Here is an 11,476-nt window from a genome sequence, read left to right on the forward strand (position 1 = left end):
TTCTTTCCCGTCCTACAAATTGAAACCGTTCTAGCTTGATACAGTGATATCATAAAATCATCCAACGGAGCATGGAAACCATTTCGGTGGCGGTAATGGCCTCCAGTAGTTTTCTATGGAACCATACCACTATGGTCATCTATAAGATTAGACCGTGCCGCTTCACTAGACTTTCCTGAACCATCTATTTGATCCCCACGGCTGTGACACCACTTCCTAAACAAAAGTTTCCAAAATCCAATGCGGAACCAAGCAGTAAGAGAAATTCATCATGGTAATTATTAGTCGAAAACCAAAGTGGAACGGAGAGAATGGAGAGTCAGTTACAATGAAAAAATTGTTGAGGAATCATGTTGAAAGAACAACATTATGTGTCATAAATATCGTATATAGAGATTTTTCATGTATCGACGGTTTTGATTCAATTATGAAAGTACACTGTACTGGAAATGCACCCCTAGTTACGCAGAAGTGCAAGCACAGAAGCGGATGACCGGACCTTACCAACATACTCAAAAAAGTATTCTATACTGGGGTCTGTGCTCTTGACAAGTAGTGTTTCCAGTCTACCTATGTCAAATCGGGTGTGAAGTGTCCTTCTAGGTTCTGGCTGGTAGAGCAGAGGACTAAAAATCCTCTTTAGGTTCATGCATGGGACTCTAAATCCCAATTGCGCTAGCTCTGTGGTTCGATTCCACAACGAAACAAACAATGAATGAATGTGGGCAGTCAACCAGGTAAGCCTGTTCCCGGGAAAGAAAGGACTAGGGAGGGATTGAGAGAAGCTTTCAAAGTGGAAAATGAAAAAGAGCATATCGTTCTTAGAAATTGTGGAATTTGACTCAGTTAGAGCTATGGTTTAGCATCAAGAGGGATGGTTTGTAAAAGCAACATGAAGAATTACTCAGATACCCATGAGCGAATATAACTTGGGTCATGTTATAAATGCTCTGGCTAAACCTATTGATGGGAGAGGCGAAATTGTAGCTTCCGAATCTCGCTTAATTGAATCTCCTGCTGCAAGTAGAATTTCCAGGCGTTCCATATATGAACCTCTTCAAAAAGGGCTTATTGCTATCGATTCGATGATCCCTATAGGGCGCGGTCAGCGAGAGTTCATTATTGGGGACAGACAGACTTGCAAAACAGAAGTAGCCATAGATACAATTCTCAATCAAAAAGGGTAAGGTGTAATATGTGTTTATGTAGCTATCGGTCAAAGAGCATCCTCCGTAGCTCAAGTAGTAACTACTTTCCATGAGGAGGGGGCCATGTAATACACTATTGTAGTAGCTGAAATGGCGGATTCACCTGCTACATTACAATACCTCGCTCCTTATATGGGAGCAGCCCTGGCTGAGTATTTTATGTACCACGAACGACATACTTTAATAATTTATGATGATCTCTCCAAACAGGCACAAGCTTATTGCCAAATGTCCCTTCTATTAAGAAGACCACCCGGCCGTGAGGCTTATCCAGGGGATGTTTTTATTTGCATTCACGCCTTTTAGAAAGAGCCGCTAAATTAAATTCTCTCTTAGGAGAAGGAAGTATGACCGCTTTACCAATACTTGAGACTCAATTTGGAGACGTTTCTGCCTATATTCCTACTAATGTAATCTCCATTACAGATGGAAAAATATTCTTATCTGCGGATCTATTCAATGCCGGAATTCGACCCGCTATTAATGTGGGTATTTCTGTTTCCAGAGTAGGATCCGTGGCTCAAATTAAAGCCATGAAACAAGTAGCTGGCAAATCCAAATTGGAACTAGCTCAATTTGCAGAGTGACAAGCCTTTGCACAATTAGCCTCTGCTCTCGATAAAACAAGTCACAATCAATTGGCAAGGGGTCGACATTAAGGGAATTGCTTAAACAATCCCAGGCAAATCCTCTCCTAGTGGAAGAGCAGATAGCTACTATTTATACCGGAACAAGAGGATATCTTGATTCGTTAAAATTGAACATGTAAAGAAATAGTTCAATCACCCTAGAATCATCAAAATCCCCTTGAAATGGAGAGCGGCGCAAGTCTTACACTCTGTCTCTCACTCTCTATCCTCTGTCTTTCAGATTTTCCCCTCGTAGCTGATATAGTGAAATATTATTTTGTAAGGGAGCTGATCCACATGATTCAATGGTGAATTCTGATTTCCCCATAGACTGAACCAAAGTAGAAGAATAGAATAATTCACTGGTGCAGGCAGAGCAGCAAACCTTCGTAGAAAAGGGAGAAAACCTGAAAAAACCCGGAAGTCTTGGCTGTATGACAAATGCTCAAATAATTGAGCTGTGTATTCAGATCCAAACGATCAAGAAAGGATCCCAGACTGCTCAAGATTATCTACGCAGGATCAAATTCCAGTCTGATCAACTTGCAGCAGCAGGAGAACCTGTGACAGACAAAGATCTTGTCTTGTACACACTTGGTGGATTAGGCGCAGACAGCCACTGATCAGATTTAGCTGACCTCAGAGGGGACTGAGATGGTGGAGAATAGCCACCAAGGAGAGTGGCAGAAGACATCATATCCAAGGACTAACTGAGCAGCAAATAAGATGAAATGTAAGTCACCAGTCAAAGCCATGAGGAAGAGCTCAAGGATTCAGGACACTGGGCTAACCATCCAGGAGAAGGCGATATAGAGGATATCACAAAAGAATCTAGAAGGTAATCCCTCTTGCTCCAAAAATTCTTTTGCTATCCTAAATGTTGTCCCTAATACATATTATTATGAGATTGCTTCCAAAAAGTAATATTAAACTAAAAGGATCCAATGAAGAACCAGGGAATACCTTATATCCAGTCCTTCTCTATGACTTGCCGAATAGACTTATTCGCAGCCATACACTGTCTTATTTAAAAGAGTCTCCTGTCTCGTGAACGATCGAACTTGGTAAACTTTGAAATAATCATTTAGATAGCATTAGCCGCTTTTCTTCCTTTTCTCTGCCAGTCTTTCAAGTTCTCACCCTCCCAGAAAAGAAGGGAAAGTCTTCTTACTAGCTAGCTTTTATATCTCACGAATAGGGAGTTAAGGAGTGTAACTATAACCTATTTGTCACAAAGTTCAATACTCTCTGGAGGAGGTAAATCAATGGATACGGGTACACCTGATTGAAGCAGCCCCTACACTTCTATGGGTTGTTCCAGCCTCTGCTAGTGGGTGGTTTTTCATTTCTACAATAGGTGCTTGGTTCAAAAAAATCTTATGAGTTGAGTTCGTCCTCAGCTACGGATTGGGGGCAGCATTCTCAGATTACTTGAATTGTTGCTAGCTTAGAGGAGAGAAAAAAATCCCGATTTCATTTACCTTTAAGTCTGAGAGAAGGCCTTTTCTTTCTATTAAAAGATCACAAATCAGAGGGGTAATCAGTCCTCTTTCAATCCTTCATCTTCTTATGAGTAGCCGCCATAGGGGGTCCTCAGTCTGAATCCTCCACTAGCATTGGACCAACAGTCAGTCTAGCTCTCGCTCTTATCCAATTTCCTTATCCTTTCAGGGCAAGGTCAGAGTAGTAGGAAATTACAATTTCTTTTGTTGCATGCGGACCCGCTTGTGAGACTGAAGAAATTGAAGCTAAATGACAATCTTAACCTACTTGCTTATAGGATCCTTAAGAAACTGTGGACTTTTGCACCTTTCTGTCTAGCTTGAGTTATCTTTTAGTTCTCTCCCCTCGGCAAAGTGGATAGGAAAGAGTCTTGCTTCCATTCCACTAGCCAAGAATACGGAGAGTGACTTTCTCTTTTGAACCTCTTAAGATGACATGAAAAAAAGTGGTAGACCGCTAAGAGATATAGGGACCGCCATGCTCGTCCACTTTCTTGATAAACGACTCGATGCATTTTCTTTTCCTTGCCCTGAGACTGAGACATATCAAAAAGATCTATTACTAAAAGGAGATTGGGATCATTCTGTGGTTACCGGATAATGGGAATAACTAATCATAAATTTGGAAATGAGCACGAAATGCCTATAAATGAATTTTCTCATTATTCGTTATTTCCGAGTCTTTTCGTTGCATTCACTTACAACAAGAAACAACCACCAGCGTTTGGTGAAGCACTTGCATTTTGGTGCATTCTTCTTCCTTTCCTTGGTCTTTTGTTCTGTCATATTCCAAATAACTTATCTAATTACAACGTATTAACCGTTAATGCACCTTTTTTTAATCAAATCTTAGGGACATGGTCTAATCATGAGGGTAGTATTTTATTATGGTGTTGGATCCCAAGTTTTTATGGATTCCTTTTTTGTTACCGGGGTCGACCCCAAAGCCATAATGTCTCAAAACGAAGAGGCTATAGAGAAACTTTGTTTTTTTCCCTTTATCTCGAACTTCGTGAAGAACTCCATTCTATCTCTCCAACAAAAAAGTTGGGCTGCGCCCCAGTTGTACACTCCTTTCATTCGGAGAACCCTTGTTGATTCTGAACTTCGTTCACAAAGTAAGCGTCATTTTAACGGGCCAGCCCTTTTTAATGCGCCGCTTGACCCTGTTTTGAAAATGAGCTTTGCTCTTCTGGGCGCTGGGCGCTCCCGTGGTTCGCGAGAAGGAAAAATGACTAATCTTTTGTTACATCTGGCACGAGATGAGAAGAGAGAGAGAGAGCTTCGTCTATCGATGAACAGCAGATTGACGAAGCACTTGGCATTGCTTTGTTTTTCTCTCCTTTCCTATCAGCGAGTTTCGATCCTTTTGTTCGAAATTTCTTCGTTCGTACCGAACCTCTTGCAGAATCAAATCCAGTTCCACAAGATCCTATATCAGCTATACATCCTCCTTGCAGTTATGCAGGAGATGTCGCCAGTGCTATGGGCTTTGGGTTATGTAGATAAAAAATGATGAATGGGATTGTGGCACTCCACTCGCCGCCAATGCGGAAGGATGCCACCAAAAAGAATGGAACGCTGCTTCGCTCTGCTGGATGTGTCGGATCCCATATAAGAAGCTCGCTCTTTACCCAATCATTCAAACATTTTGTGGGTGGTGCGCCTACTCTATTGTTGTGTAGCAATAGAAGCCTGCTCATGCTGCTTCGGTGGAGCTTTTTCGCCTTCTCTTTGCTCTAGACAGGAGCGCTAATGGACACGGGGAGGGAGCAGGCGAAGTGTGTCATTCGTAATGGAAAGAAAGACACCACTACTTCGCCTCTTTGTTGGACCGCCGGCACGAACACGGTGGTCTCTGACCAGAACCAGGAACCAATTCGGATTTGGATCTTGACATGTCGGTTGTTTTTAACCATAGGCATATCGCCAGGAAGTTGGTGGGCTCATCATGAATTAGGTCAGGGTGGCTGGTGGTTTCGAGATCCCGTAGAAAATGCATCTTTTATGCCTCAGGTATTAGCCACAGCTCCTATTCATTCAATAATTCTACCCGTTCTTCATTCTTGGAACTCGCTTCAGAATATTTTGACTCTTCCATGCTGTGTCTTAGGAACTTTTTCAATACGGTCCGGATTGCTAGCTCCCGTTCATAGTTCCCCTATAGACGATAGACGAGGAAGATTTTTATGGTGGTTCTTCCTTCTAATTACAGGCATATCTATGACTCTTTTTTACCAGATGAAGCAGGAGGCATCGGTTCGTAGAACCTATAAAAAAGAGATGGTTGTGGCGCGAAGTACTCTTGTGCACCTACCTCACTCGGCTCGCGTGCAACCCCGCCCCGTTATGTTATGTTATGGAAGAATTTAGCTTCTTGTTGGGTTGGTTATTCAGAGCCAGCAACTGGCTGCCGGATTTCGTCCCGTCCGTAGCGCTTCGGAAGTCACTCTGGCGTGGCGCTGCTGGATACTTCTGATCAATAGGAATAGGAGGAAAAAAGCTTATGATGAGCATCTATTGGAGTCGATCATTTCCAAGATCTAATTCTAGTTTCTTATGATGTAGTGGAAACGCCTCACAATCTTCAGTTTTACGCTTACACTTAAGGGAAGAAATGTTCTTGGTGGATGCAGGCCCTGGTACCCCCAAAATTTGTATGCAAGATGAGCTTACAGGACTGCCAATCAAGCGAGCCACCAGGTTTGAAAATAAGGTGGGATCCAAGAATGTAGTGGCTGGTGAATCATTGATCAAAAAGCGGATTTTTGAGAGATTCTTCATCGATCTAGTGGCCGGTGAATCACTGATCAAAGAGTGAGCAACCGCCAGGTTTTAATGATTTTGTGGGATCCCTGGATCTAGCGGCTGGCGAACCGCTTCTTCTTCCACAAAGATTCAGACAAAACCAAGCTTGGATAGAACTGAAGAAGATTTGGTGAACGAAGAAAAAGGTCAAAGGGTTTATTATAAAAAAATCAAAGGAGGTTATTCGGTAGCCATCGCGGTTTTCATTACTTTTCTTCCATTCAAAAAAGCTCTTCTAACAAAAGGGTAGCGAATGATCGGTTCACCATTGATAGCATTAACCCTAAAAGGAGGGATATTGTGATAATAACAGTAGATCAAACAAGAACTTGATGAAAAGATAGAAAAAAATTATGAAAAATCCGAAGCCCACCTTAATCCATTTTGTTAAGGATCTTGCACTTATTCCGGCCCTATATTTACATAGGAATGAAAGGCTCTGGCGATCATGCGTGACTGGCGGAGCGCCTATTGCCCTGGCACGGCACTCTAAAATGCATGATGGGTTGGGCCAGCAAGAAGACTTCGGCTAGGGAGACGAAGAACGGAATTGAAGAACGCATCATAGTCTAAGATAACAGAATGGAACACCAACCAACAAGTAAGTGTTGGATTTGGATGGAGTATCGAAGAAGAAGACTACGCGCGCTAGCGCGCCCCATGACGTCAGTCCTTTTTCTGCTTGCTGGCCAAGGTCAGTTTACTAAATCCCCCTTCCAAACACCAACCCAATCTCCATTCCTTGATGAGAAATGAGCAAGACCATATGTTTATAAAAAATATAGCCCCTATATTTACCTAGCCCTTACTACCCGAACTTCTTGTCTTCAAATAGGACTAATTGCCCGAACCTGATTGCTTATCTTCTACGATCTAATTAAGTTAAGCAGTTGTTATTTTTTTAAGTGACTAGAACTTCTATCAACTACTATTCTAGCACCTAGCTGTGCCATGTGTTTATTCTATTCTATTCTAGTCTTTAGGTATTCCTTTGAATAACTCATCTTTTCAGGTAAGACAATTTGAAGATCTTCTTAGTCAGCCTATCTGTATTCTTATCCTCTAGTGCGGATCCAATCAGATTTTATAAAGCCAAGGCCTGACATCCATTGTGGGGATCATCTTTTATCAGGAGACACGGCCTGGTGGTTTCTGATCGAGATTCCTAATCAATAGGGCGAAGAGCTCTTCACATGATCTAGTCCTATCTTTTGTCTACGCTATTTTTATGTCCCTTCTCAGCTGCTGTCCTTACTCCGGATAAATTGGAACACATTGATTCCGTTCGTTTCGGCCCTTCGCTTCAGGCCATAGTGCTTCTGAATTATTTCTATACCCCTTTGATGATGCATCCTCTGACTCTCGTGGGTAAACTCCTGCTTGATTAGTTAGAACTTATCTGTCTCAACTTGTGGACCTATCTATCTTCTTCTTTTTAAGAGATAGGGGTTTGCTATTCTCACGGATTGCTCATATTTATTTACCCCATTGAATAGTTTTTGCCTTGTTTTCGCCCTTCGTTCATCTGAACCTTCTAAGTACTAATCTATCTTTATGGGGAAGACTCTTCATCTGACCTCCGGGCTACCCTGTCAATTGTAAAAAGTAGTTGAGTCGTGTCTCACAGGAGCAAAAAGAGTGAAATGAGGATGTAAGCCCGCTAGGTCTTCCTCTTCCTTCAAAACTAATTGCTTTCGCTTGAATCTTCCAGTAAAAAAGTATACTGAGTGGTTGATGAAAAGCGAAAAGGAATGGCTTTTTCATGTACCAAATCCGGTGAGCCAGACATCAAGAAAAAATGGACATACAATCAAAGAGCAAGGAGCAGTTATTTGCAATGACGGGTGGATTGGTCAGAGTTTCATGGAGAGACTCAGTTATGGCGCGATAAAGAGCTTTCTTCAATGCTCGGATTCCGATAGAAAGTAAGAGCAGTATCATATTCATAGGAGAGCTTTGTACTTGAAATTAGTAGTCCCGGTAGTTAGAAAAAAGCTTTGAATGCAGATTCAAAGCATCAAGATAGGTAGTCCTATCATTAGTTGGCCAGTCATAGCAATTTAAGTAGAAAGCTTGCTTCGGGATCAGATCATTCAAGTAAAGCTGTCAGCCCGGGTAGGCTTTAAGGAACATTGGGGGATTCCTTATGTTGTGACTGAGCAGATATGTCTATTATGCCCTGCAAAAACAGATTTGCAAGGAGTTTGCCAAAGGCTTTCTCATTCGGACAAGGGAAATATACAATTTCAAGTATATTTCCCTTGTCCATTCTCTGCTCGGATGATTGCTGCTTGTGTGAATTTCATTGTTGTGGGTCCTGTGTGTGCTCGAATAAGATTATTTTAGGATTCTATTTAGTTGAATTTCTTGACTCCACGGTGCTGGATTATCGAGTTTATGGCGCCGCTGACCATTCAAAAAGTCAAAGATGGCGTCGGCATTTACTTATTATGCTCTCTTCTAATAGTGGTCCCTTGGTATTCATGTTGTAAAATCCTAATAGGAAAGTCGACTGTTATACCTTCTTTTTGTAATGGCCTATCTTCTTTAAAAAGCCGAAAGACAAGGATTTTGCAAAACTTTTGCGTTCCTTTTTCTTTGAAAAGAAAACCTTACCATTTTTGGGCCGTCGTTACCATTTCCATTTCCTGAACCTAAACCAAACTAATACTTAGTTGTTTCCATTTCCTCATCTGGTGATAGATCCTCATCTTCTTCTGGCTCAAATCCCTTTTTCATATCCAGGGCAAGCTTTAGGTACGCTTTAGGTTGTAATCATTAAAGATATGCACGACCTCGTTTATGTCCATGGTATCATCGTACGTACCTTCTACTATCAACCAGATGAGATAGGGCTTTGAAAGGTCAGAGTCAGTCTCCTCTTTTTCTTTTAGGTCATTTAGCAGTTCCCCAACCAGCTTTCTCCCCGAGAAAGCCTTCCTGAGATTCAAAGAAAAAGGTTTGAAGGTTGATCTCTAGGATCAGTGATAGTTCGGAACTAGCAAAGGGAGGCTGAAAAGCCGTAGTGCTAATGCATGCCCTGTAGTTTTGAAGCTAAAAAGACAGCAGCGAGCTCCGCGTCGAAAAGCGAAGCGATCCGTGCTAGGGCGCTACTCTTCCTTTATGAGCGAGACTCTATGCAGATCTACTGATCTAAGAACTCCGCAAGTGAACTAAGCGAGCCATGAGGCACCTATCGGCAAGGCTTGGAAAAGCCTTAAGTTTAGGCTCCCTTCCTTCATTGAACTAATTCACCCAGGTCCAAACCTATTGAGCTAGCTAATTTTTCCTTTACGAGATCACGGCTCTTCGGAATGATTGGAGAGAGCCCCGCCTCCTCTTGGTTGGTGCCGGGCCTGAGAGTGATGGGACTACTTCCTGAAAGAGCTTTTCATTCGGGCCGGCAGGAGGGGCCCTGATCTATCAATTGAGCGAGCAAAAAACAGGCTTTGCTCCCCCTTTTTTTAATGAAGAAAGAAAGAAGGGTCGAAGTTTAGACCGCTCACAGTAGTTCTACCCATAGAAAAGATCATGAAAGAGGCGATCAGAATAGTACCCGAATCCATTTATGATCCTGAGTTTCTAGACACATCGCACTTCCGCTCGGGTCGAGGCTGCCACTCGGCCCTCAGACAGGACAAAGAAGAGTGGGGAACCTCTCGCTAGTTTTTGGAATTCGACATTAGGAAGTGTTTTCACACCATCGACCGACATCGATTCATCTCAATCTTAAAGGAAGAGATCGACGATTCCAAGTTCTTTTACCCCACTCAGAAAAAGTTTTCTGCCGGACGACTCATAAGTGGTGAGAAGGGCCCTCACTCCATCCCAAACAGTGTACTACTATCGACCCTACCAGGCAATATCTACCTACACAAGCTCGATCAGGAGATAGGGAGGATCCGGCAGAAGCACAAAATTCCTCTTGTAGTGAAAATAAGATCTGTTCTATTAAGAATAGGTTGTCGTATTGATGACCAAGAAAAGTATGGAAAAGAAGAAAGCTTCAATGCTCCCCAAGACAACAGATCCCTCATAGTGGGGAGGGTAAAGAGCATCCAACGCAAAGCGAACTTTCATTCCCTTGTTTCGTCGTGTCACACCCCCCCACAAGCGCCCCCAGGCGAAGGGGAGACCAGAAAACGCCTTTCGTTTTCCCCCCTTCAGCGGCCCTAGCCGCCTTCCTTAACAAGCCCTCAAGCCTCCTTTGCGCCGCCTTCCTCATAGAAGCCGCTGGGTTGACCCCGAAGGCCGAATTCAATGGTAGAGAAGGCTTTAATAGGAATTTGGCCATGAGAGACCTTCTTAAGTATTGCAAGAGAAGAGGCCTGCTGATAGAGCTGGGCGAGGAGGCGATACTAGTTATCAGGTCAGAGAGAGGCCTAGCCCATAAGCTGGCCACCTTTAAAAGCCATTCCTTATTAATAAGGATTTGTTACGCGCGATATGCCGACGACTTACTACTGGGAATCTTGGGTGTCGTATTTCTTCTCATAGGAATACAAAAAAGTATCACCCACTTCCTACAATCCGGTCTGAACCTTTGGGTAGGCTCCGCAGGATCAACAACCATAGATGCACGGAGTACGGTAGAATTCCCCAGTATGGTCATTCGGGAAGTCCCCCCGAGGAAGACTCCCATACAATTCTTGCGAGAGCTGGAGAAGCAACAACGGGTAAAGCACCGTATCCATATAACTGCTTGCCATCTACACTCCGCCATCCATTCCAAGTTTAGGGACCTAGGTTATAGTATCCCTATCAAAGAGCTGACGAAGGGGATGAGCGGAAGAGTTCGTCTACTGGATGTGGTTCAACTAGCGGGGACTCTTGGAAAAGATGGACTAAAAAGTCCCCAAGTTAGCGTATTATGGGGGACCGTCAAGCACATCCGGAAAGAACGAGGGGGATCTCGTTATTGGCTAGCTCAGGTCAGAGCAAGGTGCCATCAGGCATTCAACAGGAAGTATCATGATTGGGCATGAGTGTCCTAAAGAAGAAATTGTATACTCCCTTTGGTCAGAAGGCGGCGGGGGAAGGAAGGGGACACTGGGCGGGATCTTTCAGCAGTGAATTCCCCATAAAGATAGAGGCGCCTATCAAAAAGATACTCCGAAGGCTTTAGGATCGAGGTCTCATTAGCTGAAGAAGACCCAGGCCGTCGCCTCTTTGACCAACGTCAGCGACAGAGACATAGTAAACTGGTCCGCGGGCATCGCGATAAGTCCTCTGTCCTACTACAGGTGTTGCGACAACCTTTACCAAGTCCGAACAATTGTCAACTACCAGATCCGCTGGTCCGCTATATTCACCCTAGCCCACAAGAACA

The 11,476-nt window shown here is 43.3% G+C and overlaps 3 pseudogenes; 2 read left to right on the plus strand and 1 right to left on the minus strand.

Annotated features, from left to right (window-relative positions):
• The first annotated feature begins 719 nt into the window (after positions 1–719).
• On the plus strand, positions 720–1,985 carry LOC125528456 (annotated as a pseudogene).
• Positions 1,986–4,464: 2,479 nt separating this feature from the next.
• LOC125528457 lies at positions 4,465–4,796 on the minus strand (annotated as a pseudogene).
• A 338-nt stretch (positions 4,797–5,134) lies between these two features.
• LOC125528458 lies at positions 5,135–5,712 on the plus strand (annotated as a pseudogene).
• The last annotated feature ends 5,764 nt before the right edge of the window (positions 5,713–11,476 follow it).

This window comes from Triticum urartu, unplaced genomic scaffold, assembly GCF_003073215.2.
Source record: "Triticum urartu cultivar G1812 unplaced genomic scaffold, Tu2.1 TuUngrouped_contig_4888, whole genome shotgun sequence".
NCBI classification, from domain to species: Eukaryota; Viridiplantae; Streptophyta; class Magnoliopsida; order Poales; family Poaceae; genus Triticum; species Triticum urartu.